This window comes from Bufo gargarizans, chromosome 2, assembly GCF_014858855.1.
Source record: "Bufo gargarizans isolate SCDJY-AF-19 chromosome 2, ASM1485885v1, whole genome shotgun sequence".
In the NCBI taxonomy this organism is placed as follows: domain Eukaryota; kingdom Metazoa; phylum Chordata; class Amphibia; order Anura; family Bufonidae; genus Bufo; species Bufo gargarizans.
This window is the reverse complement of record NC_058081.1, coordinates 514,216,918-514,242,151: the sequence shown is the minus strand read 5'-3', so window position 1 is coordinate 514,242,151 and position 25,234 is coordinate 514,216,918.

The following is a 25,234-nucleotide window of genomic DNA, read 5'->3' as shown; positions in this document are numbered from 1 at the left end:
GTACTGAAAGCATTTGAAGACGGATCCGTCTTCAAAATGCTTTCAGTGTTACTATGGCAGCCAGGACGCTATTAAAGTCCTGGTTGCCATAGTAGGAGCGGGGAGCGGGGGAGCGGTATACTTACCATCCGTGCGGCTCCCGGGGCGCTCCAGAGTGACGTCAGAGCTCCCCATGCGCATGGATGACGTGCCATGCGATAACGTCATCCATGCGCCTGGGGCGCCCTGACGTCACTCTGGAGCGCCCCGGGAGCCGCACGGATGGTAAGTATGCTGCTCCTCCGCTCCCCGCTACACTTTACAATGGCTGCCAGGACTTTAGCGTCCCGGCAGCCATGGTAACCATTGAGAAAAAGCTAAACGTCGCATCAGGCAATGTGCCGAAACGACGTTTAGCTTAAGGCCGGATCCGGATCAATGCCTTTCAATGGGCATTCATTCTGTATCTGGCCTTGCGGCAAGTCTTCAGTTTTTTTGGCCGGAGCAAAAAGCGCAGCATGCTGCGGTATTTTCTCTGGCCGAAAAACGTTCCGTTCCGGAACTGAAGACATCCTGATGAATCCTGAACGGATTTCACTCCATTCAGAATGCATTAGGATAATCCTGATCAGGATTCTTCCGGCATAGAGCCCCGACGACGGAACTCTATGCCGGAAGACAATAACGCAGGTGTGAAAGAGCCCTTAAACATATATATTTTTTTAGTTTTGGTGATTTGGTGATTTAATGTCGCTTTCTATATTAATTCACACTGATCCTATTGACTTATATGAGACCGTTTTCTTTTTTAATATTTTATTAAGCATCATGTACACTATAAAAATGTGTGGGGCGTGGCCTGGGCAGCAAGGGAGATGGCAGCGTGAGGTGCGAGCTCCGCCGTCCTGCTTCACTACAGGAGCTTCATTCGCCAGGAAGGCGCATCCCATTGTGAAGCATTTGCCCCACAAGAGACCCAGAGACCCTCCGGCACCTACCCTGAGGTCCCCGACGATTGAGGACTATCTTCGGCGCGGCTCTGAAGCCCCGTCCGGCCTACAGGCCTCGGGAACCACTGGCGCCATCCACGAGACCTTGCGCACCTCTGCTGCAGTACTCTGCTCCCGATACCCCTGCTTCGGTATCCCGATCGCTCCTTTCCCTGCTTGCGAGGGAGTTCACCACTGGCCCCTGCACTTCTGCCTGGACGGCAGACGGGGATTCACCTCCGCAGCCCTGCATACGATTCCGTGCAGACTCAGACATGCCGCCCAAAATGGCGCCCAAACGCTCTGGCGCACAGGCCACACCATCGCAGCGCCGACGGGACTGGAATGGTTCCCAGGGGGATGCCGCAGACCACCTGCAGCCCTCAGAACAACGTGGGGGAGACATCACCAACTCGGACCTTATGTCAGACACAGTAGAGGACAGTGAGTATGGCATGCTACTTCCTTCACAAGACTCCATTGCCCTGCAGAAATCCCTACAACAGCTCCCAACTAAAGATGATTTCAAGGCCTTCGTAGCAGAGGTGAGAAACACTTGTAAAGCTGACATATCGTCCTTGCGACAAGACTTTAAACTAATTGCGGCGCGTGTTGACTCTAGTAAAACTGAACATGATATCACGCACAAGTATATTGCTCGCCTACAATCTGTTATAACCTGCTACTCCCAAAGCATTCGGGAAAACGCCAGGAACCTGGAATACCTGGACAACAGGGGATGCAGGAACAATATTAGAATCCGAGGCTTGCCGGAGTCCGACACGGAAGAGAACCTGCCTGAGATCTTAGGTGGCCTATTTAACACTATATTGGGCTCCCAGTTCCCGCAAATTATCAAATTGGATCGAGCCCACAGAGCCCTGCGACCCAAGAACACCTCTGTACAGCCCCGGTACGTAATATGCTGTGTACACAATTTCTAGCTCAAGGAATCTTTTATGGCCAAAGCTCGCTCGCTCCAAACCATTGACTTTTGTGGTGCTCGTGTGCAAACTTTATCAGGACCTATCCTGGCTGACGCTTCAAAAACCAGAGGGCATTACAACTAGGGATGAGCGAACTCGTACTGTATAGTTTGGGTTCGTACCGAATTTTGGGGTGTCCGTGACACGGACCCGAACCCGGACATTTTCGTAAAAGTCCGGGTTCGGGTTCGGTGTTCGTCGTTTTCTTGGCGCTTTTGTGACGCTTTCTTGGCGCTTTTTGAAAGGCTGCAAAGCAGCCAATCAACAAGCGTCATACTACTTGCCCCAAGAGGCCGTCACAGCCATGCCTACTATTGGCATGGCTGTGATTGGCCAGAGCACCATGTGACCCAGCCTCTATTTAAGCTGGAGTCACATAGCGCCGCCCGTCACTCTGCTCTGATTAGCGTAGGGAGAGGTTGCGGCTGCGACAGTAGGGCGAGATTAGGATGATTAACTCCTCCAAAGGACTTGATTAATCGATCGATCTGCAGCTGTGCATCATTGAGCTGCTGAAATTCAAATGCTCACTGTTTTTAGGCTGCCCAGACCGTTTGTCAGTCACTTTTTTCTGGGGTGATCGGCGGCCATTTTGTGTCTTGTGCGGTGCTGCGACCAAGTGCATCCAAGCTGCGACCAAGTGCATTTAACCCTCAATGGTGTGGTTGTTTTTTTGCTAAAGCCTACATCAGGGTGAAGCTGTCACACCAAGTGCATTTAACCAGCAATAGTCTGTTTATTTTTTGGCCATATACTACATCAGGGGCAAGCTGCGCCTGTCACCAAGTGCATTTAACCCTCAATGGTGTGGTTGTTTTTTGGCTAAAGCCTACATCAGGGTGAAGCTGTCACACCAAGTGCATTTAACCAGCAATAGTCTGTTAATTTTTTGGCCATATGCTATATCAGAGCTATTTGAAATCTATCCCTAAAAGGGTATATAATATTCAAGGTGCACATAGGGTCATTCAGAATAACTTCACACACACGCTACTGTGCATTTCCAAGTCTAATTCTGTCAGTAAATCCATACCGGTCACCCAGCGCCTAAATACTAGGCCTCAAATTTATATCCCGCTACATCTGTCGTTACCGCTGTACTGTTGTGGCTGGGCAAGTTATTTAGTGTCCGTTAAAGCACATTTTTTGTTCTGGGTTAAAATACAATTCCCAATTTAGCAATTTCATAATTTAGTGGTTTCTGCTATATCAGAGCTATTTGAAATCTATCCCTAAAAGGGTATATAATATTCAAGGTGCACATAGGGTCATTCAGAATAACTTCACACACACGCTACTGTGCATTTCCAAGTCTAATTCTGTTAGTAAATCCATACCGGTCACCCAGCGCCTAAATACTAGGCCTCAAATTTATATCCCGCTACATCTGTCGTTACCGCTGTACTGTTGTGGCTGGGCAAGTTATTTAGTGTCCGTCAAAGCACATTTTTTGTTCTGGGTTGAAATACAATTCCCAATTTAGCAATTTCATAATTTAGTGGTTTCTGCTATATCAGAGCTATTTGAAATCTATCCCTAAAAGGGTATATAATATTCAAGGTGCACATAGGGTCATTCAGAATAACTTCACACACACGCTACTGTGCATTTCCAAATCTAATTCTGTCAGTAAATCCATACCGGTCACCCAGCGCCTAAATACTAGGCCTCAAATTTATATCCCGCTACATCTGTCGTTACCGCTGTACTGTTGTGGCTGGGCAAGTTATTTAGTGTCCGTTAAAGCACATTTTTTGTTCTGGGTTGAAATACAATTCCCAATTTAGGCTACTTTCACACTAGCGTTCGGGCGGATCCGTCCTGAACGGATCCGCTCATAATAATGCAGACGGAGGCTCCGTTCAGAACGGATCCGTCTGCATTATTTTTAGCATAGAACAGCTAAGTGTGAAAATAGCCTAGTACGGATCCGTCCAGACTTTCAATGTAAAGTCAATGGGGGACGGATCCGCTTGAAGATTGAGCCACATTGTGGCATCTTCAAACGGATCCGTCCCCATTGACTTACATTGAAAGTCTGGACGGATCCGCACGGATCCGCACGCCTCCGCACGGCCAGGCGGACACCCGAACGCTGCAAGCAGCGTTCAGCTGTCCGCCTGTCCGTGCGGAGGCGAGCGGAGCGGAGGCTGAACGCCGCCAGACTGATGCAGTCTGAGCGGATCCGCCTCCATTCAGACTGCATCAGGGCTGGACGGCTGCGTTCGGGTCCGCTCGTGAGCCCCTTCAAACGGAGCTCACGAGCGGAAACCCGAACGCTAGTGTGAAAGTAGCCTTAGCAATTTCATAATTTAGTGGTTTCTGCTATATCAGAGCTATTTGAAATCTATCCCTAAAAGGGTATATAATATTCAAGGTGCACATAGGGTCATTCAGAATAACTTCACACACACGCTACTGTGCATTTCCAAGTCTAATTCTGTCACTAAATCCATACCGGTCACCCAGCGCCTAAATACTAGGCCTCAAATTTATATCCCGCTAAATCTGTCGTTACCGCTGTCCTGTTGTGGATGGGCAAGTTATTTAGTGTCCGTCAAAGCACATTTTTTGTTCTGGGTTGAAATACAATTCCCAATTTAGCAATTTCATAATTTAGTGGTTTCTGCTATATCAGAGCTATTTGAAATCTATCCCTAAAAGGGTATATAATATTCAAGGTGCACATAGGGTCATTCAGAATAACTTCACACACACGCTACTGTTCATTTCCAAGTCTAATTCTGTCAGTAAATCCATACCGGTCACCCAGCGCCTAAATACTAGGCCTCAAATTTATATCCCGCTGAATTTGAATACAATACATTGGGCCAAATAATATTTTTGTTGTTGTGGTGAACCATAACAATGAGGAAAACATCTAGTAAGGGACGCGGATGTGGACATGGTCGTGGTGGTGTTAGTGGACCCTCTGGTGCTGGGAGAGGACGTGGCCGTTCTGCCACATCCACACGTCCTAGTGTACCAACTACCTCAGGTCCCAGTAGCCGCCAGAATTTACAGCGATATATGGTGGGGCCCAATGCCGTTCTAAGGATAGTAAGGCCAGAGCAGGTACAGGCATTAGTCAATTGGGTGGCCGACAGTGGATCCAGCACGTTCACATAATCTCCCACCCAGTCTTCTGCAGAAAGCGCACAGATGGCGCCTGAAAACCAACCCCTTCAGTCTGTCACATCACCCCCATGCATACCAGGGAAACTGTCTCAGCCTCAAGTTATGCAGCAGTCTCTTATGCTGTTTGAAGACTCCGCTGGCAGGGTTTCCCAAGGGCATCCACCTAGCCCTTCCCCAGCGGTGAAAGACATAGAATGCACTGACGCACAACCACTTATGTTTCCTGATGATGAGGACATGGGAATACCACCTCAGCATGTCTCTGATGATGATGAAACACAGGTGCCAACTGCTGCCTCTTTCTGCAGTGTGCAGACTGAACAGGAGGTCAGGGATCAAGACTGGGTGGAAGACGATGCAGGGGACGATGAGGTCCTAGACCCCACATGGAATGAAGGTCATGCCACTGACTTTCACAGTTCGGAGGAAGAGGCAGTGGTGAGACCGAGCCAACAGCGTAGCAAAAGAGGGAGCAGTGGGCAAAAGCAGAACACCCGCCGCCAAGAGACTCCGCCTGCTACTGACCGCCGCCATCTGGGACCGAGCACCCCAAAGGCAGCTTCAAGGAGTTCCCTGGCATGGCACTTCTTCAAACAATTTGCTGACGACAAGACCCGAGTGGTTTGCACGCTGTGCCATCAGAGCCTGAAGCGAGGCATTAACGTTCTGAACCTGAGCACAACCTGCATGACCAGGCACCTGCATGCAAAGCATGAACTGCAGTGGAGTAAACACCTTAAAACCAAGGAAGTCACTCAGGCTCCCCCTGCTACCTCTTCTGCTGCTGCCGCCTCGGCCTCTTCCTCTACCTGTGTGCTGGGCCTAAATATATGCCAATGGACTGTTGCAGTGGTGGCTGATGTGAAGCCTCATTCTCTGCTATGACATGCAGACTAATTCTCTGCTGACATGAAGCCAGATCCTCTGTTACGGGACCTCTCTCCTCTGCCTGGGTGCTGGGCCTAAATTTATGAAAATGGACTGTTGCAGTGGTGGGTGACGTGAAGCCTGATTCTCTGCTATGACATGAAGACTGATTCTCTGCTGACATGAAGCCAGATTGTCTGTTACGGGACCTCTCTCCTCTGCCTGTGTGCTGGGCCTAAATATATGCCAATGGACTGTTGCAGTGGTGGCTGATGTGAAGCCTCATTCTCTGCTATGACATGCAGACTAATTCTCTGCTGACATGAAGCCAGATTGTCTGTTACGGGACCTCTCTCCTCTGCCTGGGTGCTGGGCCTAAATTTATGAAAATGGACTCTTACAGTGCTGGGTGACGTGAAGCCTGATTTTCTGCTATGACATGCAGACTGATTCTCTGCTGACATGAAGCCAGATCCTCTGTTACGGGACCTCTCTCCTCTGCCTGTGTGCTGGGCCTAAATATATGCCAATGGACTGTTGCAGTGGTGGCTGATGTGAAGCCTCATTCTCTGCTATGACATGCAGACTAATTCTCTGCTGACATGAAGCCAGATTGTCTGTTACAGGACCTCTCTCCTCTGCCTGGGTGCTGGGCCTAAATTTATGAAAATGGACTGTTGCAGTGGTGGGTGACGTGAAGCCTGATTCTCTGCTATGACATGAAGACTGATTCTCTGCTGACATGAAGCCAGATTGTCTGTTACGGGACCTCTCTCCTCTGCCTGGGTGCTGGGCCTAAATTTATGAAAATGGACTCTTACAGTGGTGGGTGACGTGAAGCCTGATTCTCTGCTATGACATGAAGACTGATTCTCTGCTGACATGAAGCCAGATTGTCTGTTACGGGACCTCTCTCCTCTGCCTGTGTGCTGGGCCTAAATATATGCCAATGGACTGTTGCAGTGGTGGCTGATGTGAAGCCTCATTCTCTGCTATGACATGCAGACTAATTCTCTGCTGACATGAAGCCAGATTGTCTGTTACGGGACCTCTCTCCTCTGCCTGTGTGCTGGGCCTAAATATATGCCAATGGACTGTTGCAGTGGTGGCTGACGTGAAGCCTCATTCTCTGCTATGACATGCAGACTAATTCTCTGCTGACATAAAGCCAGATTGTCTGTTACGGGACCTCTCTCCTCTGCCTGGGTGCTGGGCCTAAATTTATGAAAATGGACTCTTACAGTGGTGGCTGACGTGAAGCCTGATTTTCTGCTCTAGCCCTTTCCTGGGCTGTTTTACAGCCGTTTTAGTGCCGAAAAGTTCGGGTCCCCATTGACTTCAATGGGGTTCAGGTTCGGGACGAAGTTCGGATCGGGTTCGGATCCCGAACCCGAACATTTTCGGGAAGTTCGACCGAACTTCTCGAACCCGAACATCCAGGTGTTCGCTCAACTCTAATTACAACCTCTTTTGTCCTCATTGAGAGATAGAAAAATTCCCTACCATTGGGAATACCCTTTTGCTCTTGTAGCCACCAGAAATGGCAAGACCACCTCACTGAGGTCATACATGGATTTGTCCTCCTTTTGTTCCACTTTGGGAGGTTACGGATCCCCCTCCTGCTCTCCCCCCAGTGTGGAGCCCAGTTCAGCACAAAAGGCACTGTCTCCCTTCTCAAGAAGATTCGTCGGGTCACAAACTACGGGATGCTCCTACCTGAACTGCCTACTATTGAGATGATTCTCACTGATCGTCTCCTGATTTAATCTAGTGCTTTAGAGGACGGTTATCCGGTTTTTACTGTTCGACTTTTTTCAGTATTTGCATAATCTGTTAAGATGCTTTTTTGCTTCTTGTTTCTCCTTATGAGCTCCTGCCCATGCTCTCTCTTGCAGGGGCAGCTCAGCCATGTTTCCGCATTGGGGAATTACCTTTTTGCCCCCTTCCTCTCCCCTATTCCCCTTGAGAAGCGGAGAAGAGATGGGGCCTCGTTATTTTAAATTGGTCTAACTTGTTGCACCCGATCTGGACTTTACTGTCCAATAATTGGATTACTCCTATTCTCGTCTTTGATTGTCTACAGTCCTTTATGCTCCCTCTTCTCCTTGTGTTTCTCCCCCTATCCCTCCTTGATATTGAGTACTATGAAAATAACCACTTCTCTCTGCATAATCGGAGTTGGCTCTTCTGGCATTCGGTCTCCTGAAGGAATACCTTGCATGGGTCCACTAGAACATATGAAGTTACCTTACTTTTACTAAAATGATTAAATGCATGTCCTTGAACGTTAAAGGCCTGAATTCCAATGCTAAGTGGAGGCTGGCCTTAACGGAATGCCGCACCCAGGGGGCGGATGTGGTTTTCCTGCAGGAGACCCACTTTGATGCTAGCGGTACTTTTAAATTCGCAGCCAGAACATTTCCCCATGTGTACTCTGCATCCTCTGATAGAAAAGTGGCGGGTGTAGCTATTCTCTCATCAGCTGCTTGCCCTATTCAGGTAGACTCCTATGTTTCTGGCCCGCATGGCAGATATATTATACTCCAAGCTTCCCTACATGGTACTCCCCTTATTTTATGTACCTTCTACGCCCCAAATTCAATGCAAATTTCCTTTCTGAACAAAGTGTTTTTGAAATTATCTCGTTACCTCCCAGCGGCACTGTTGGTGGGAGGGGACTTTAATGTCTCCTTCTCTGAGTCTTTGGATAGACTATCTTTGAGGGGGAAGGCTCCCTCTCGGGAACAACATAGACTTTCCCGTTTGTTTAGACGCTTGATAAGAAGATTTGTGTTATATGATTTGTGGCGCATAAATTACCCTACATCCAAAACGTATACTTTTTATTTCCAACCACACAGTACACACACTCGCATTGATGATTTTTTTGTTAACACTCCCATCCTTCAGTTACTTGAGGCTGCAGATATAGTCTCTATCTCGTGGTCTGATCATGCACCGATTTCCATACATCTTCGCACCAAGCACTTACATACTAAAATCTGCCACTGGCGTATGACCGACACCCTTCTTACTAGGCCCGTACCTAGACAAGAACTCTATGACAATTTGTCAGAATATTTTCTTATTAATCAGCCCTCAGCCCCTTCCATTTCCACATTATGGGAAGCTTATAAAGCAGTTTTCAGGGGATGCTGCATAGCACTTAGTTCCAAATTGAAACGGGATCGTAACTTACAGTGTGCTTCTGTTAGGAGTCAGCTACAGATCTTGGAAGGCCAGTTACAGTTCCGCAGCTCATGCCATCTTCTGAGACGCATTGTCATTCTTCGTGCTAGACTACAGGACCTGGCATTTGCGAAAACTGAAAAACTGCTTCTATACTCCCATCAACGCTTTTATGCGTGGGGCAACGAGTCGCACACGATCTTGGCATGTCAGCTGCAGGACTCTGGATGGTGTCATAACTTATGAGCCCAACGTTATCTCGGGCCTTTTTCGAAAATATTATGAGGCCCTCTACTCCCTTCCGCAACAGCTATCCACTGACCCGGTAGAACGACAGGAACTATTTTCCTCTTTTTTGAACGGCTGTCAGTTGCCCAAGTTACCGGCAGATGCCTTAACGTCCCTTAATGCCCAAATCATAGCCGAGGAGATCCAAGAGGTGATTAAAAAACTTCCCAATCATAAGGTCCCGGGACCTGATGGCTTGCCTTTCAAGACATATCCTCCTCCCCATATGGTAGAGTTGTTTAACTCCTTTCTACAGGGTTCGCCAATACCAGCCTTAATGTTACAATCATACATTACCCTTATACCTAAACCTGATAAGGACCACCTGGAGTGCTCTAATTATCGCCCTATAGCCCTCCTCAACTCCGACTTGAAAATATTGCCCAAAATTTTTGCAAACAGACTCGCTTATTGGTTACCTTCCTTGATCCATAAGGATCAGGTAGGCTTTGTACTGAATAGACAAGGTGGAGACAATACGAGGAGGACTATAGACCTGATTGACATTATTAACAAAAGGGGGCATCAGGCCCTCATGCTGGGCCTTGATGCAGAAAAGGCCTTTGACCGCCTAAGTTGGGCTTACATGTTTTCTACTTTGAAGAGTTTTGGTATTAGGGGTCCGTTTGTTACGGCACTCAATGCACTTTATACCCGGCCTACTGCTATTATCAAAATGACCCATGCTCAGTCTGGTATGATACATATTTATAATGGTACAAGACAGGGGTGCCCACTCTCTCCTCTTCTTTTTATACTCTGTATAGAACCCCTAGCGGCAGCCATCAGAGCGCATCCTGATATCCATGGAGTGACAGTTAATCAGGTTGATTTTAAACTGTCCCTCTTTGCAGATGATATTCTCCTCACATTAACGAAGCTACATGTTACCCTACCAAACCTATTTAAATTATTGCAGGGTTATGGTAAACTTTCTGGCTACAAAATTAACATGACAAAACTGAGGCTTTGCCATTGAATATCCCCCCAAACCAGCTAAATATGTTGCGCAATAATTTCTGCTTTCGGTGGAATGACACCACTTTGAAATACTTGGGTGTATATTTAATTAAATCGTACGCCTCCCTATATGCCCATAATTTTCCCCCTCTTTTCCAAGAACTCAAAACCCCTTAATGAATAAATGGATGCCTCTGCCTCTCTCCCTATTTGGCCGTATAGCAGCAATAAAAATGTCCATACTGCCGAAATTATTGTATGCATTGGAAACTCTTCCGGTTCCTATTCCCAGGAAGGAATTGAGAGCCCTACAGTCTTCGATTCATCTCAAGTGGCAAGAGGTATAGGATATCCTGTAGCACACTTACTGCCCTTAAATCGCAGGGTGGGCTTGGGGTCCCCGATGTCACCAAATACTATTGGGTGACACACTTAAGGCGTATTCCTGCTTGGTCGTCTCTCTTTGCTTATTCCAGATGGATGGAAATTGAGAAGTTGTGGATTTCCCCAAATCACCCAAATACACTTATATGGTCTCAACTGCCAGCTAATCAGACACCGCAGTTATTGGGCCCTATGTCTCTTACGCATAACATTTGGAGGATTTGTCAACGGAAGTTCCCCTTGGTCTCAGATAAATCTTCCATGATATCCTTTATATTTAACCCTTGTTTCCACCGGGTTTGCATGTCTCCTTTTTTAGGCCCTGGTTTTCTAAAAAGTTGTTCCGATTCGTAGACATAGTGGATTATAGAACTGTTGGGATTATACCATTTGATACTCTTAAAGACACATATGGTCTACCAGAATCTTCCAGGTACCAACATTTACAACTACAACACATGTTTAGGACGTTATTTAATGATACCCGGGTGTCTCCCCCGACGCTGTTTGAAAAGCTATGTAAACTCTCAGACTTAACTAAAGGGCTCATTTTGGAGATATATATATTATCCTCTCCTCCCCAGCCCCCTCTACGGTCTTTAGGCATCTGTACATGTCTAAGTGGGAAACACACTTGGGAAGGGAAATATCTGCAAGAGAATGGAAAGTTATATGGCAACGAGTCACACATAAAGAAAATTCCTATAAAATTCTGATGTTTTGGTACCACACTCCTCAACTGCTTAGACACCTAAATCCCACTTTATATGATAGGTGCTGGAGATGTGGATCAGGAATGGGATCACTTTTCCATATTTTTTGGGAGTGCCCCCTTATATTTCCACTTTAGAGAGAAACACGGCAGCTTATGGTGCAGCTACTTGATGTTAGGTTTCCTTTGCATCCTTATCTGTTTTTGTTAAATATGCCCCCTATACCTTTAAAGAAATCTGCCCTCTTACTTGTGCTTCATATCCTGACAGCAACTAGACGCCTTATAGCCCATTTTTGGAAAAGACAGGATAGGCCTACTCGATCTGATCTCATATGCAGTATCATGGAGGATAGACAAATGGAACAGCTAACAGCACATGAATAACCGAGTCGAAAGATTCGATAAAATCTGGCAACCTTGGGATGCGTATATTGATTCTATTACATAGTGCTCAACCTAACCTCCCTTGATGACTATTCCCTCACGTGTCTAGTCTTGTCTTAGTTTGTTTATTCCCTGTTATTTGTCTTGTTTTATATGTCTTTGTTGCCTCAGTACAATACATTCTGATGGTTTAACCGGTAGCTCTTGACTGTATGTTAAATCCTGACTTATTTGGTCTCTTACCTACCCCTACTGGGTTCATCGCATGCTTCACTGGTTATACGTATGTGAAGTTTTAGTGTTTGCCTTTGTTCTACTGATCCAAGGTTTTTTGCTTGTAACATGTGTGCTTAATATTTTCTGTGTTAATCAGAGACAAAAGACAGACAAATTGTCACTTCTGTATGTTTATTATCTTGTTGAACTACTTTAATAAACAGACAATTATACAAAAAAAATAAAAAATAAAGGCATTTAGTGCAGTTTCCTTCCCTCCATCCTCCCCACCAAATTGTCTCTCTCCAGCCAGGAGGGAAAAAGGAAAAAAAAAAGAAAAAAAAAAGGAAAATATATTTTTAATAACGACAATAGCTATTATTCCTAATGCCACCAAATTACGCCCAAGTATTCCAGTTGATTCCTATTTCAATAATACATTTTCTCAAAGTACCTGTCACGGTGGGAAGTGGGGGAAACTCCCCACCGTACAATGAAGAGCAGACGGGATAGCAACTAGGCCAGGAAGCTGTGATAAGAGAGCAGGTCACCTCCTAGAGCTTCCCTAATCCTCGCCCTGACTCCTAACCGTATGAGCGGACCCAGATGCTAGGATGGCTCATACCCCTGAACCTCGGACCCTGATTCGCCCTGATAATCCCTGGAATAGGAGCAGGGGTGAGACAACCTGTTCTTCCAAGATACAGATGAACAGGAGTCTCACCTGCTTAGCTGCAAGAAAAAGGGACAGGCTGTGAACAGCTACTGAATCGGCAGGTAGGAGTCCAGAAACAACACTCCCTTACCTGCCACGGCAACAACGACAACCCGAGACCTATGGCGGACAGGATGTGTGGAGGACCCGGCAGAGCTGCACACTGACTTGTGGTTCCCCCTCCGGGGAACCCTGGCACCCACTTCCGGAGGCAACAATGCTGGACAACAAAAACCACCAGACATGTAACAACGACGAAACATTAAACACCAACCCATACCAACAACACCACACATGGAAACATAATAGGAAGGGAAGGTGACACGGGGAAACATAGGGATGACATTGATGTCCCACTAGGTGGCCCTCACACTGGAAGATGGCAAATCTAGAATAGAAGCAGCACTCCAGCTCTCTCAAAGGCTGAAAGGACACCGACCTCAAGCTCACATCATAACATATAAAGAGCCAAGAGGCCACACCCAAGACACACCTAAATCCAGACCAGCCAGATAATTAACCCCTCCGGCACCAGACAGGGAAGGACCCAGGGGAAAAGAGGAGCCACCTACATGCTGCAACAACACGTTAATACAGCATACATACAGCATACATGGCAACCGTGTCACGGCGCACACAACAGAGGCTGTGACAGTACTATACTTTTCCATTTACTTATCTGAGGTTTATCCCTGGTGCACCAGGTGCTTGCAATTATCACCCTAACTATAAGCAAAATTCGTAACAACGTTCTCAATCCTTTACTTCACTGAATCGTTGATCTTGGTATTAATGTAAATTACATGGAAAATACCTTCCCAATATGAATTCAATATTGGATATTCCCATGTAAGGTGTATCAAAATCAGCTGGCCCAGTTAATTTCTATGGGAGAGGTTTTTAGGCATGCTCTGTGACCTGTGCAGAGGTCGGAAAACTGTGATATTACCTATTGTGAATGGTGAATTCTGTGCTATCTTTATAGAGGTGTTACTTGTCATTGTAATTATGTCTATGGTGATAATAATGATAATAGCTGAACTGAAAAGTTATCTGTGAAAAATAAGAAATCATGACCTATGATTAGACCTAGTAGCCAGTGTGAATTGCAGGATTATACACATTTTTTTCAATAAAGATAGTGAGATAGAAAAAAAATATATGAAAACTCACCAAAAATTCTAAAAAAATATGTTTAACATGAAAATGTGATTTGAAAAATAGCTCATTTTCTGATCACACATTCCAATTAAATATTATTTTAACACAACATCATGAACAGCTTGCTACTTTTGCAATTAACTTTCTGTAACAAAAGTTACAATTGTGAAGTATTCTCTTTACTTAAAAGGAACCTGTCACCGGGATTTTGTGGATAGAGCTGAGGACATGGGCTGCTAGATGGCCGCTAACACATCCGCAATACCCAGTCCCCAGAGCTCTGTGTGCTTTTATTGTGTAAAAAAACTGATTTGATACATATGCAAATTAACCTGAGATGAGTCCTGTATGTAAGAGGAGTCAGGGACAGGACTCATCTCAGGTTAATTTGCATATGTATCAAATCGTTTTTTTTTTACACAATAAAAGCACACAGAGCTATGGGGACTGGGTATTACGGATGTGCTAGCAGCCATCTAGTAACCCATGTCCTCAGCTCTATACACAAAATCCAGGTGACAGGTTCCCTTTAATTATAATGGCCCACCTTGGTATTTAAAGGGGTATTCCCATCACAATGGGGGCATATCACTAGAACGAAGCAGGGAGATCGATGGGTGGAGGACACCAAGTTTTCCGGGTTCCGGCCACCACAAAGTGCTCTCCCCATACAAGTAAATGGGAGCACACCGCGCTAGAGTGGCCACCACTCCCAATAATTTCTATGGGGCTGAAATAGCAGACCCTGTGCTCGCCTATTTTAGGCTGCCCCATCGAAATGAATGGAGGGCAGCTGCATATGCACAGTGCACCCTCCACCACATTTCCCGGCTCCGTTCTCGGTGTAGGTGCGGGTCCCAGAGATGGGAACGGCACCTATCAGACAATGGGGGCATATCCTAGTGGTAAGCCCCCATTGTCTGTGATTGGACAACCCCTTTAACCTGTATAATGTGTACATCCACCTACTAAAGTGGTCCCTCAATTCCATCCTTCAACTGCCAGTAGCCATATCTTCTGTTAGAAGCTGTGACAGTTACAGGGAGAAAGCTGCAGCAGGAGGGACACACCCTCTGAGCTGTGTTAGGGAGTGAATACCTGTTCAAATAGTTTCTCTAAATGCAATTAGAACTTTAAATTAAATATGTGCCTCGTGTTATCAAAGTGTCCTGGAGCAAAATCAGAACAGAAAAAGTAACCAAGTCAAGAAATGTGTTGTTGGCTTGGTTGTCAGCTTTACTTTTTGAGGTCCTGCACTTAAATTCAACCAGACAATCCTAGGTGAGGTAAAAAGGCTGGGCTCCCGGTCTGAAAGATTTTACCTTCACTGATACATTGTAACAAACTGGACAGGAGAGACATGTGCGCTCAACAAAGAATTTTTCTGCATTGGTATATTGGAAGACATCCTCAGCTGTGAAAAATATCACATCTGGTTTCTGTTTTAGCCGCTAACCACAGGTGCTGATCATGACAATGGTGCTGATTTAAAACACATTTTGGGGTCATTTATTGGGGTCAAACTAGTATAAAGTAGAACTGGCTTAGTTGCCTATAGCAACCAATCAGATTCCACCTTTCATTTTCCCAAGGAGCTGTTAAAAATGAAAGGTTAAATCTGATTGGTTGCTATGGGCCACTAACCCAGTTGTACTTTATGCAAGTTTGATAAATGACCCCAAATGTCTGCAAAAAGAAATAAAATTTTAGAATTTTTTTTCTTTGGCAAATACTTAATTTTGGTTCAGTTACTTATTATGACTGACATTGGACCACAATGCATGAATATGACTTTAGCTCAATTTTATTTTTTGAAATATCTTGCTGCTCGTTCACTTCTATGTATATAAAGTTTCTTCCCCCTCCCTCCTTCCCAAATGCTCTCTTAATTTTCCATACTGTAGTGATGGGTGAGGAGAGAGCAGCGTCCAGAGGTCCGCCCTGCCCCTGCCTACGCTAAGCAGTCGCTTTCCTGATCGCCAGCATAATAAAACAAGCAATGAGTTCATCCTTCAGGTGGCAGGAATGACAAGAAACTGCTATGCATTATTTTCTTTTGACCAGTTGTCCGCAGTATTATAGGCTTCGGAGCAGCTGATGTTTTTTTTTTTTTTTTTTTCCATTTTTCCGTCCTGTTAACAGCGCAGCCTGTGCCCAGACAGTAATGTGCTCCTTGTATGCCCACGACTGTTATGATCATGTAAATTTATTGGTGCTCAGAAGATGGGAGCTATTAAAACATTACCGCAGCCATTACGGTGGCGTGCGTGTTGGCTTTCGCTCCCAACGAACATATGCTTCCGAGTGAATGCCTAAACTCTTATTTATGGATTTAATTTAATATGCGGAAAGAATTCAAAATTAAATTTTGTGTCTGCCTCCAGAGAGTGTCAGTGTATAATAACATGGTAATTTTTACACATCTTTATGAGAAATGGGGAAATTAATTCTTTCTGACAACTTGTAATTATTCGTCTTGGAACACTTGCAGCTGAGCAGTTTGCGCGCCTGTTGTCTGCGGCTGTACACTGCTCGGGGACGGGAGATCCGCTCCCTGTCTCAGGCTTTGTAATCGCTGCTGACAGATCTGCCCCAGAAAGTGTCAAAATTCAGATTTAAGCTACAGCATGGAGGAAATAAAAGCTAGCGTTTGGGAAGGAAGAATCTATTTTCAAGGAGTTTACCAAGAAGTACGTCACAGCGAGGGTCCAGGACCTGATGTATTGTCTTTCTATCAATTTTCAGGTGTATAAAGAGGTTTCCAGGTTTTATGTAAAATCTCAATAATTAAATAGTGAAACAGCTGCCATTTCCCAATAGACTTTCTGTTTCGAAGTTTTACCATTTTCAGGATTTCTGCTTGCTGCCAGTGAATGGAGGCCTTAATTATTTACAATGTATCACTGGAGTCAATTCTGTCCGGACAGTAAGGTATAACACATCAGCATAGTTGTAAGCCGTGTACTTGGGTTGGGCTCCCCAGGATACAGCGAAGTCACGAACAAGGAAAACAACTCCACCACCAGCTTTTGCCAAAACAGTATTTTACTTAAACGTGGTAATGAACACAACCATAAATGCTTGGAACACACAATAAAGTTACCTACACCCACCCCGAAGGCTAAGACCCTTGTGCTGCACAGCTCGGCACCCTCCAATGGATGTCAGAGGAAAGTGCGGTAATTTACCTACCGGGGGGGGCACAACTAAACCGCCACACCTTACCTGTTATTACCCTATACATTTTTTTTAAGAACAACTGTTTGGGTGTGTGGTAGGCGGTAGCCAACAGCTTACAAACTTACAATGCTCTACAGTATTCCCTCTACCATAACTGGTCTTGTAGCATGTGCCTGAGGATTCCTTCCGAGCAAAATGCCAGCCTGGGTTGAGTTTGTGGGAAGTTTATCAGCTCTCCAATGTGGAATGTCACTTTAAATTATGGGAGTCCTTGCAATGAACTGCCAGCAACACTTGTGGCCTGACACAAACAGAAATCCTATCTAACTAACTACAGGCCTGGTCTCAGTCTCTAGGATTCTAGGCGCCAACACTGTGATTAGGTGCGTGCACAATCAGTCTTACCGACCCGGGTCTGCTCTGCCTCCGCTGGTGACTGTGAACCAAACAAAAGCTTCTCCAACAAACATGCGGTACCACAGAGTATGTTGCTTTGCTCCGCAGCTCTCATTAGCGTTCCTGGAAGCAATCCTTGTTCCTCTGGACAGGATCAGGGCCTTGGACACAATCAGCTTCACTTAGCTGTAGTTCCGGTCACCGAAGAGTGCTCCCACACCTGCATGGAGATGGGTCCTCCTCACACACAGCTCCTGGATCCTCTTCCAAGCTCTCCCTCAAGATGGCTGCTCTATCTCTTCCTCTCCAGGCTTTGTAACTCCACCTGTCATGAATATGGAAAATATGCAGTCTGTTAGCTATGTTTAGGAAACAGCGTCATCTTGTGGCCAAACAGCAGAACGTCAGTCCAGATCATTTAACTTAATTTACACAAACAGTGTTCAGACAATGAGAGCTGTTTCCCCATCTCACATGAACTCCAGACACATAGAGGGAGCTTTATTAAATCTGGTGTAAAGGAAAACTGGCTTAGTTGTCCATAGCAACCAATTAGATTCCACCTTTAATATTCCTAAGGAGCTCTGAAAAATGAAAGGTGGAAGCAGATTTGTTGCTATTCGTGATTTCTTTGGGCGTTGCAGCTGCCCCATTTCTACTCAGGTCGCCGAGGCATTAGTGACTATCGTGGCACAAGCCAGTGGCACGGAGTCCTCTGCCCCGGCTCTGAGCAGCAGCAGCACTCCGCATCCTGCAGGACCAACCCCCAGCTCCACTGGTAATGTCAGCAGGAGGAAGCAGCACCTGTGCGCACCGAGCCTAAGCAGGCACAAGTCAGCACCACCCCATTTGACAGGAGGTCAGTGCGTAAGTGCGTATTTGGGCTTACTTCACCCTGGAAGCAGATGATGTAACAATTTCCATCTGTCAGCTGTGCCATGCCATGGTGAGGAGAGGGAGGTCTGTTGCTCGGCTGGGAACCACTGCCCTTACACAGCACATGAGAGTAAACCACTGGCGGGAGTGGGAACAGATGCAGGGTGGTCGTAGCAGCACCACCAGCAGAGCGCAGGGGACAGTAACTCCTGCCACTGTACTGCAGCCACCCCAACTCCTTCCAACAATGCATACCCACTCCCCCACTCCCTCTCCCAGAGGTACTGGTACCAGTAGCCAGACCTCTTCCTCCACTGCACCCTCCTCTATCGCCTCCACAGCCGTCCGGCGTGAGCCGTCGGTTGCCGACGCATTTGAACGCACCACTCCCTACACCCCCAGGGACCGAAGCGTGCGTTCACTCAATGGGCTCCTGGCAAGGGTTATCGCTCAACATCTGCTGCCCTTCAATATTGTTTTTATGGATGGAAGGACTTTCCTGCTGCAAACTAAGAACATGCTGCTGTCTGTTCCTGCTGACTTAGGCCAAGCTATGTGTAGGCCTTAAACTACACTGTTAACTTACCATCAACCTGCCGCTGCTGTTGTCCTGATCATTCGGAGCTATGTGTAGGCCTTATACTCCACCATTAACATTAAGTGCTGCTGTTTCCCTTATCCTTCTAAGTAATGTGTACACCTTATACTAGACCATTTCTATGTACCTGCTGCTGTTGTCCTAATCCTTCTGAGTTATGTGTAGGCCTTATAATACACCATTACCATTACCTGCTTCTTTTGTCCTTATCTTTCTAAGTGATGTGTAGGCCGTATAATACACCATTACCATTACCTGCTTCTTTTGTCCTTATCCTTCTAAGTGATGTCTAGGCCTTATACTACACCGATACCATTGCCTGATGCTGTTGACCTTATCCTACTAAGTTATGTGTAGGCCTTATAATACACCATTACTATTAACTGCTGCTGCTGTCTGTGCTGATCATGAACAATTTGCCCCTGGACTAAAGGGATCTTAAAACAAAGTTATCATTTAAAATTACACCATAACATGACATTATTAAAAACCGAAAGCACATGTTACAATGGAAAACAACTATTTATTAATAACTTTTAAATAAATAAAAAATTGCTGTATGGCAATTTGGTCAGTAGCTCCTGGCTTCCTGCAGATCGGTAAGCTGCATCTCCTCCAGCTGCTGCACCCTTTTGTTCAGACTATGCAGCTGCATCCGGATGTCTGTCACAGCTCTTTGTGAGTCTGCTTCATCTTTTTTTATTTTATTTTTTTATTTTAATGATTACTGTAATAAAAATAAAATTGAAATAAAATCTGATTTAGAGGCAATTAGTGCATAGTGTGTAATATTTGGGTTAAGCACTGCTGATTGACATCTCAATCAGTTATTTAACGATATTTATGATAACAATAATACGGTTGGTTCGTTAATGATAGTTCAGTAGTGTATAAAGTTACTTATTTGGTTAGTTAATGTTTTTAATGTCAAATAAAGAGTTTGTGTCCAGGGTTGTTTTTTTCTATTGCTGTAGTTTGTATAGTTGCACATAGAGTGGCACATATGGGGTGTTGGTGTATTTGGGGGGAAATGGGGAACTAAATGTGTTGGTGTGTTTAGTCCTATTACCACCTGTGCTACTTAAAAATGTGGGGGAATAACAACTTTTTAATGACAAATTCTTAATTATTTTTTTCTTAGGCAAGCGTTTCCAAATTCTATGAATTGCCTGATGGGTTAAAATGCTCACTACACAGCTTGAAATATTCCTTCAGGAGTGTAGTTTCCGGAATGGGGTAACTTTTTGTTGTTTTCCACCTTTGGGTTACCTCTGGGTGTCTTCACATGCGACATTGCCAATTACCATTTGACCTAAACCCTCTCTCCTAACGCCATATGGTGCACCTTCCACTCTGAAAACTGCTGTGCGCCCATACATCATTTTTTGATTGCACATGGGGTGTTTTCGTAAACTCCTGATTCAGGGTAATATATTAAGAGTTTAGTTTTGCTGCAAACCCTTGATGAGTTGTATAAATAATAGATAAAAATTTAAATTCAGCTAAAAAATGTAAATATTGGAATGTCATTTACTTTTTCAGTGAATTCTCTTTAGGCACCTAAAGGGTTTACAAAGTTAGCAAAATCATTTTTTAATAGCTTGAGGGGTGTAGTTTCAAAAATGGGGTGATTTATTGGTGGCTTACACTATGTAAGCCCCAGAAAGTTCCGTATTAAATGAATTGGTCGCTAAAAATTGGGTTTGGTAATTTTTCATATAAATTTTAATATTTGCTTCTAAACTTCTAAGCTTTGTAACGTCAAGAATAAATTAAATGTCATTTTAAAACTGATCCAAAAATGAAGTAGACATATGGGGAATGTTAAGAAATAACTATTTTTGAAGGTATTGCTATTTATTATAAAAGTAGAGATATTTAATGTAATAACTTTACAAATTCATACATCTCTACCTTGCTAGGTGTTGAAATATATATATACACTCACAGTGAGGTAGAGATGTATGATGTAACTGTAACCAGCTGATTTAGTAATTGCCACACCAGATACTACTAAGTAATCATTTGTAAAGGGATGAAATAATTATTTGCATAACTGTATATATACATTACAGAGTGTTGGTGAAAGATACAAAAGTAATGTAAGCATTGTACCTGGGCATTATCTATCCCGGATCTCTCTGATCCGCTCCCCATGCCTCCTCTTCAGATCAGACAATTTTTTCACAATGGCCATCTTCTGGTGGCTGGTTTGGAATTCACGCCACAGTTCAAAGCTGATCACCCTCACAATCCTCTGTTTTTTATCAGGAGCCCAGGTCCTGTCATACCCCCGCTCCAACATGCGCTGCAGGAGAAAGAAGCAAGCATACAGTATAATCCCAAATTTTTTACATATATGGATTGTAAATAATGTCATCAACAACACAGCAAAAACAATTTAAGTATTTGAAGGTCAAATATTAGATTTAGGGCTCATGCACATGAACGTGTGCCAGCCCTTCCGTGCATTAGGGACCACAATAGCAGTCCCCAATGCACGGGCAACATCTGTGCGTCTACTGCAGACGGATCCCAGACCCATTCACTCGTGATCTGTCCGTTCCGCAAAAAATTTAAGTGAATGCGTACGTGATCCGTGATGCAGGGTGCACACGGCCAGTGGCAGTGTACTGCAGACCCGCTGTACTACGACCATGGTTTGCACACGTTTGTAAAGGTACCGTTATAAGATATTGATTTTGTATGTGTGTGGGGTCTGAGCAATCGTATATTGGCCAGCTGAGCAAATGTACCTGTCTAGTGAAGTGACGGTATGGTATGGGGTGTACTGATGGTTCGCCTCCCTGTGGTGCACCCTGGGTAACGCTAAATGAACCAGCAAATTATGGGGTCAGACAAAGAAAGCATCTCCTGACCAAAAGGACAAAAACTTTAATCTATAGAGTATGTATGTGTGGGGTATATAGTGTGGGGTATATAGGGTGTGTTATTATTATATATATAGTGTGTGGCAGAAAAATAAATGTGCAATGTGCATGTGAGAGAGATTTCTCTGCTGTCTATACATACATGCTACAGAAATAGTGCTGTGATGTCAAAACAATACTAAGTTCAACAATCAGAATGATCTTGTCAGACCTGATTAAAGGTAAAGTTGTATGTATTGCGCTAAAATATTCCAATCAATTGTGGCGATTTGCGCGATCTCGAATACTTTGAAAAACTCTATCTGCATATAAAGCTATTGTTATGACATGCAATCTAAAACAGTGCTGTAATGTGCAATTACTTACCGTGATCAGGACTTCTTCTTCACCATCTCGAAAGTTGCTGCCAACCATTTTCATCACTTATGTAGCTAATAGTGCGTACATGCGTGTGCGCATAATAGTGCAATCAAAAAGAATTGGCCAATATTCGCCTAAATATTCGTGATATATCGCTAATTCATATATTGCCCCTGCCGTTCATCACTATTTATATATAAATACTTCCTTTCATCCTTGCTTCTGGGGTGAAAGTGCGGTCTGATACAACCAGTTTTGGGGTGTATTAGGGTTATATATCAGTACTTCCATTCATCCTTGCTTCTGGGGGTGAAAGTGTAGTCTGATACAACAGTTTTGGAGCGTATTTAGTTTATATATAAATACTTCTATTCATCCTTGCTTCAGGGGTGAAAATGCAGTCTGATACAACCAGTTTTAGGGTGTATTTCGGTTATATATATATATACAGTATTTCACATAAGTGAGTACACCCCTCACATTTTTGTAAATATTTTATTATACTTTTTCATGGGACAACACTGAAGATATGACACTTTAATACAATGTAAAGTAGTCAATGTACAGCTGGTATAGTAGTGTAAATTTGGTGTCCACTCAAAATAACTCAACACAGCCATTAACGTCTAAACCGCTGGTAACAAAAGTGAGTACACCCCTAAGTAAAAAAAAATGGCCAAATTGCCCCCAATTAGAGATTTTCCCTCCCTGGTGTCATGTGACTTGTTAGTGTTCCAAGGTCTCATGTGTTAATGGGGAGCAGGTGTATTAAATTTGGTGTTATCGCTCTCACACTCTCTCATACTGGTCAATGGAAGTTGCTCTACATAAAGATGGCCTAGGCTATAAGATGATTGCCAACACTCTGAAACTGAGCTGCAGCACGATTGCCAAGACCATATAGTGGTTTAATAAGGCAGGTTCCACTCAGAACAGGCCTCGCTATGGTAGACCAAAGTAGTTGGGTGCACATGCTCAGCATCATATCCAGAGGTTGTCTTTCCAAAATAGATGTATGAGTGCTGTCAGCATTGCTGCAGAGGTTAAAGAGGGGGGTCAGCCTATCAGTGCATAGATCATACGCCGCACACTTCATCAAATTGGTCTGCATGGCTGTCATCCCAGAAGGAAGCCTCTTCTAAAGATGATGCACAAGAAAGCCCACAAACAGTTTGCTGTAGACAAGCAAACTAAGGACATGGATTACTAGAACCCTGTCCTGTGGTCTGATGAGGCCAAGAAAAACTTATTTGGTTCAGATGGTGTCAAGTGTGTGTGGTGCAATCAGGTGAGGAGTACAAAGACAATTGTGTCTTACCTACAGTCAGGAATGGTGGTGGTAGTGTCATGGTTTGGGGCTGCACAAGTGATTCCGGCTGCAGGGAGCCACAATTCATTGAGGGAACCATAATTGCCAACATGTACTGTGACATACTGAAGCAGAGCATGATCCCCTCGCTTCGGAAACTGGCCCACAGGACAGTATTCTAACATGATAACGACCCCAAACACACCTCCAAGAAAACCACTGCCTTCCTAAAGAAACTGAGGGTAAAGGTGCTGGACTGGCCTTCTATGGGGCATCTTCAAATGGAAGGTGGAGGAGAGCCAGGTCGCTAACATCCACCAGCTCTGTAATGTCATCATGGAGTGCAAGAGGATTCCAGTGTCAACCTGTGAAGCTCTAGTGAACTCCATGCCCAATAGAGTTAAGGCAGTGCTGGAAAATAATGGCAGTCACACAAAATATTGACACTTTGGGTACAATTTGGCCATTTTCACTTAGGGGTGTGTTCACTTTTGTTGCCAGCAGTTTAGACATTAATGGCTGTGTGTTGATTTTATTTGAGGGCTCACCAAATTTACACTGTTATACAAGCTGTACACTGACTACCTTACATTGTATCAAAGTTTCATATCTTTAGTGTTGTCCCATGAAAAGATATAATAAAATATTTACCAAAAAGGTGAGAGGCGTACACACTTCTCTGAGATACTGTAAGTACTTCCTTTCATCCCTGCTTCTGGGGTGAAAGTGCAGTCTGATACAACCAGTTTTGGGGTGTATTTAGGTTATATATAAGTACTTTCGTTCATCCTGATACAACCAGTTTTGCGGTGTACTTAGTTTATAAATAAATACTTCCATTCATCCTTTCTTCTGGGGTGAAAGTGTGGTCTGGCATGCTGCAAGGGCTTAAAAAAATCACACCATAAAGGTCGAAAAGAGTTAGCTGCCAAGGCCGCCGTTCACCGAAGTAGAATACTTCTCTACACACTTTTAGGATGGTCAAATTCAATGAGTAGTTGCGGAGTTTGTGTGAAATAGTGTCCTGATACGACATAATTTAGGGTGAGTTCACACTTCAGTTATTTGGTCAGTTATTTCCATAATTGTTTGTGAGTAAAAATCAGTAGTGAAACCTACTTAGAGAAAAAGTGTAATGGGAAGATCTGCACAGAACTTTGCTTTCTGTCCATCATAACAGAAACCAGGATCCATTATGCTTGTCCATATACTTCTATCATGATGGATCAAAACGGAATGCCTCTAAAGGTTCAAATTCTTTTACGAACCAACTTAAAAAATGTTGTGGTGTTACACAGGCAGAAAGTGCTCATATACAGGGGAGCAAATCCTGCACTTGTTGCCGTTGCTAATGGTGATCCCCAGCAAAAATGCATACAGTGAAGGATGTCTGCAGCGGACCACAAGTACCACAATAGACATCCTACACAAGATAGCAATTATGTGGATGTGATAACCAATATAACAATATAATAACATTTGCAAAGACAGGTGCACTCTGCAAATGTTATTATATTCAAATTCTTTTAAACTTAATTTGATGCATCAATCTGTGGTTGCGGAGTTAGTGCGAAATTGCGGCCTGACACTATTGCTCTTTTACGCTTGCAGTTAATGTGAGAGATCTGCTGCTTCCTCCGGTAGGCAGGCAAG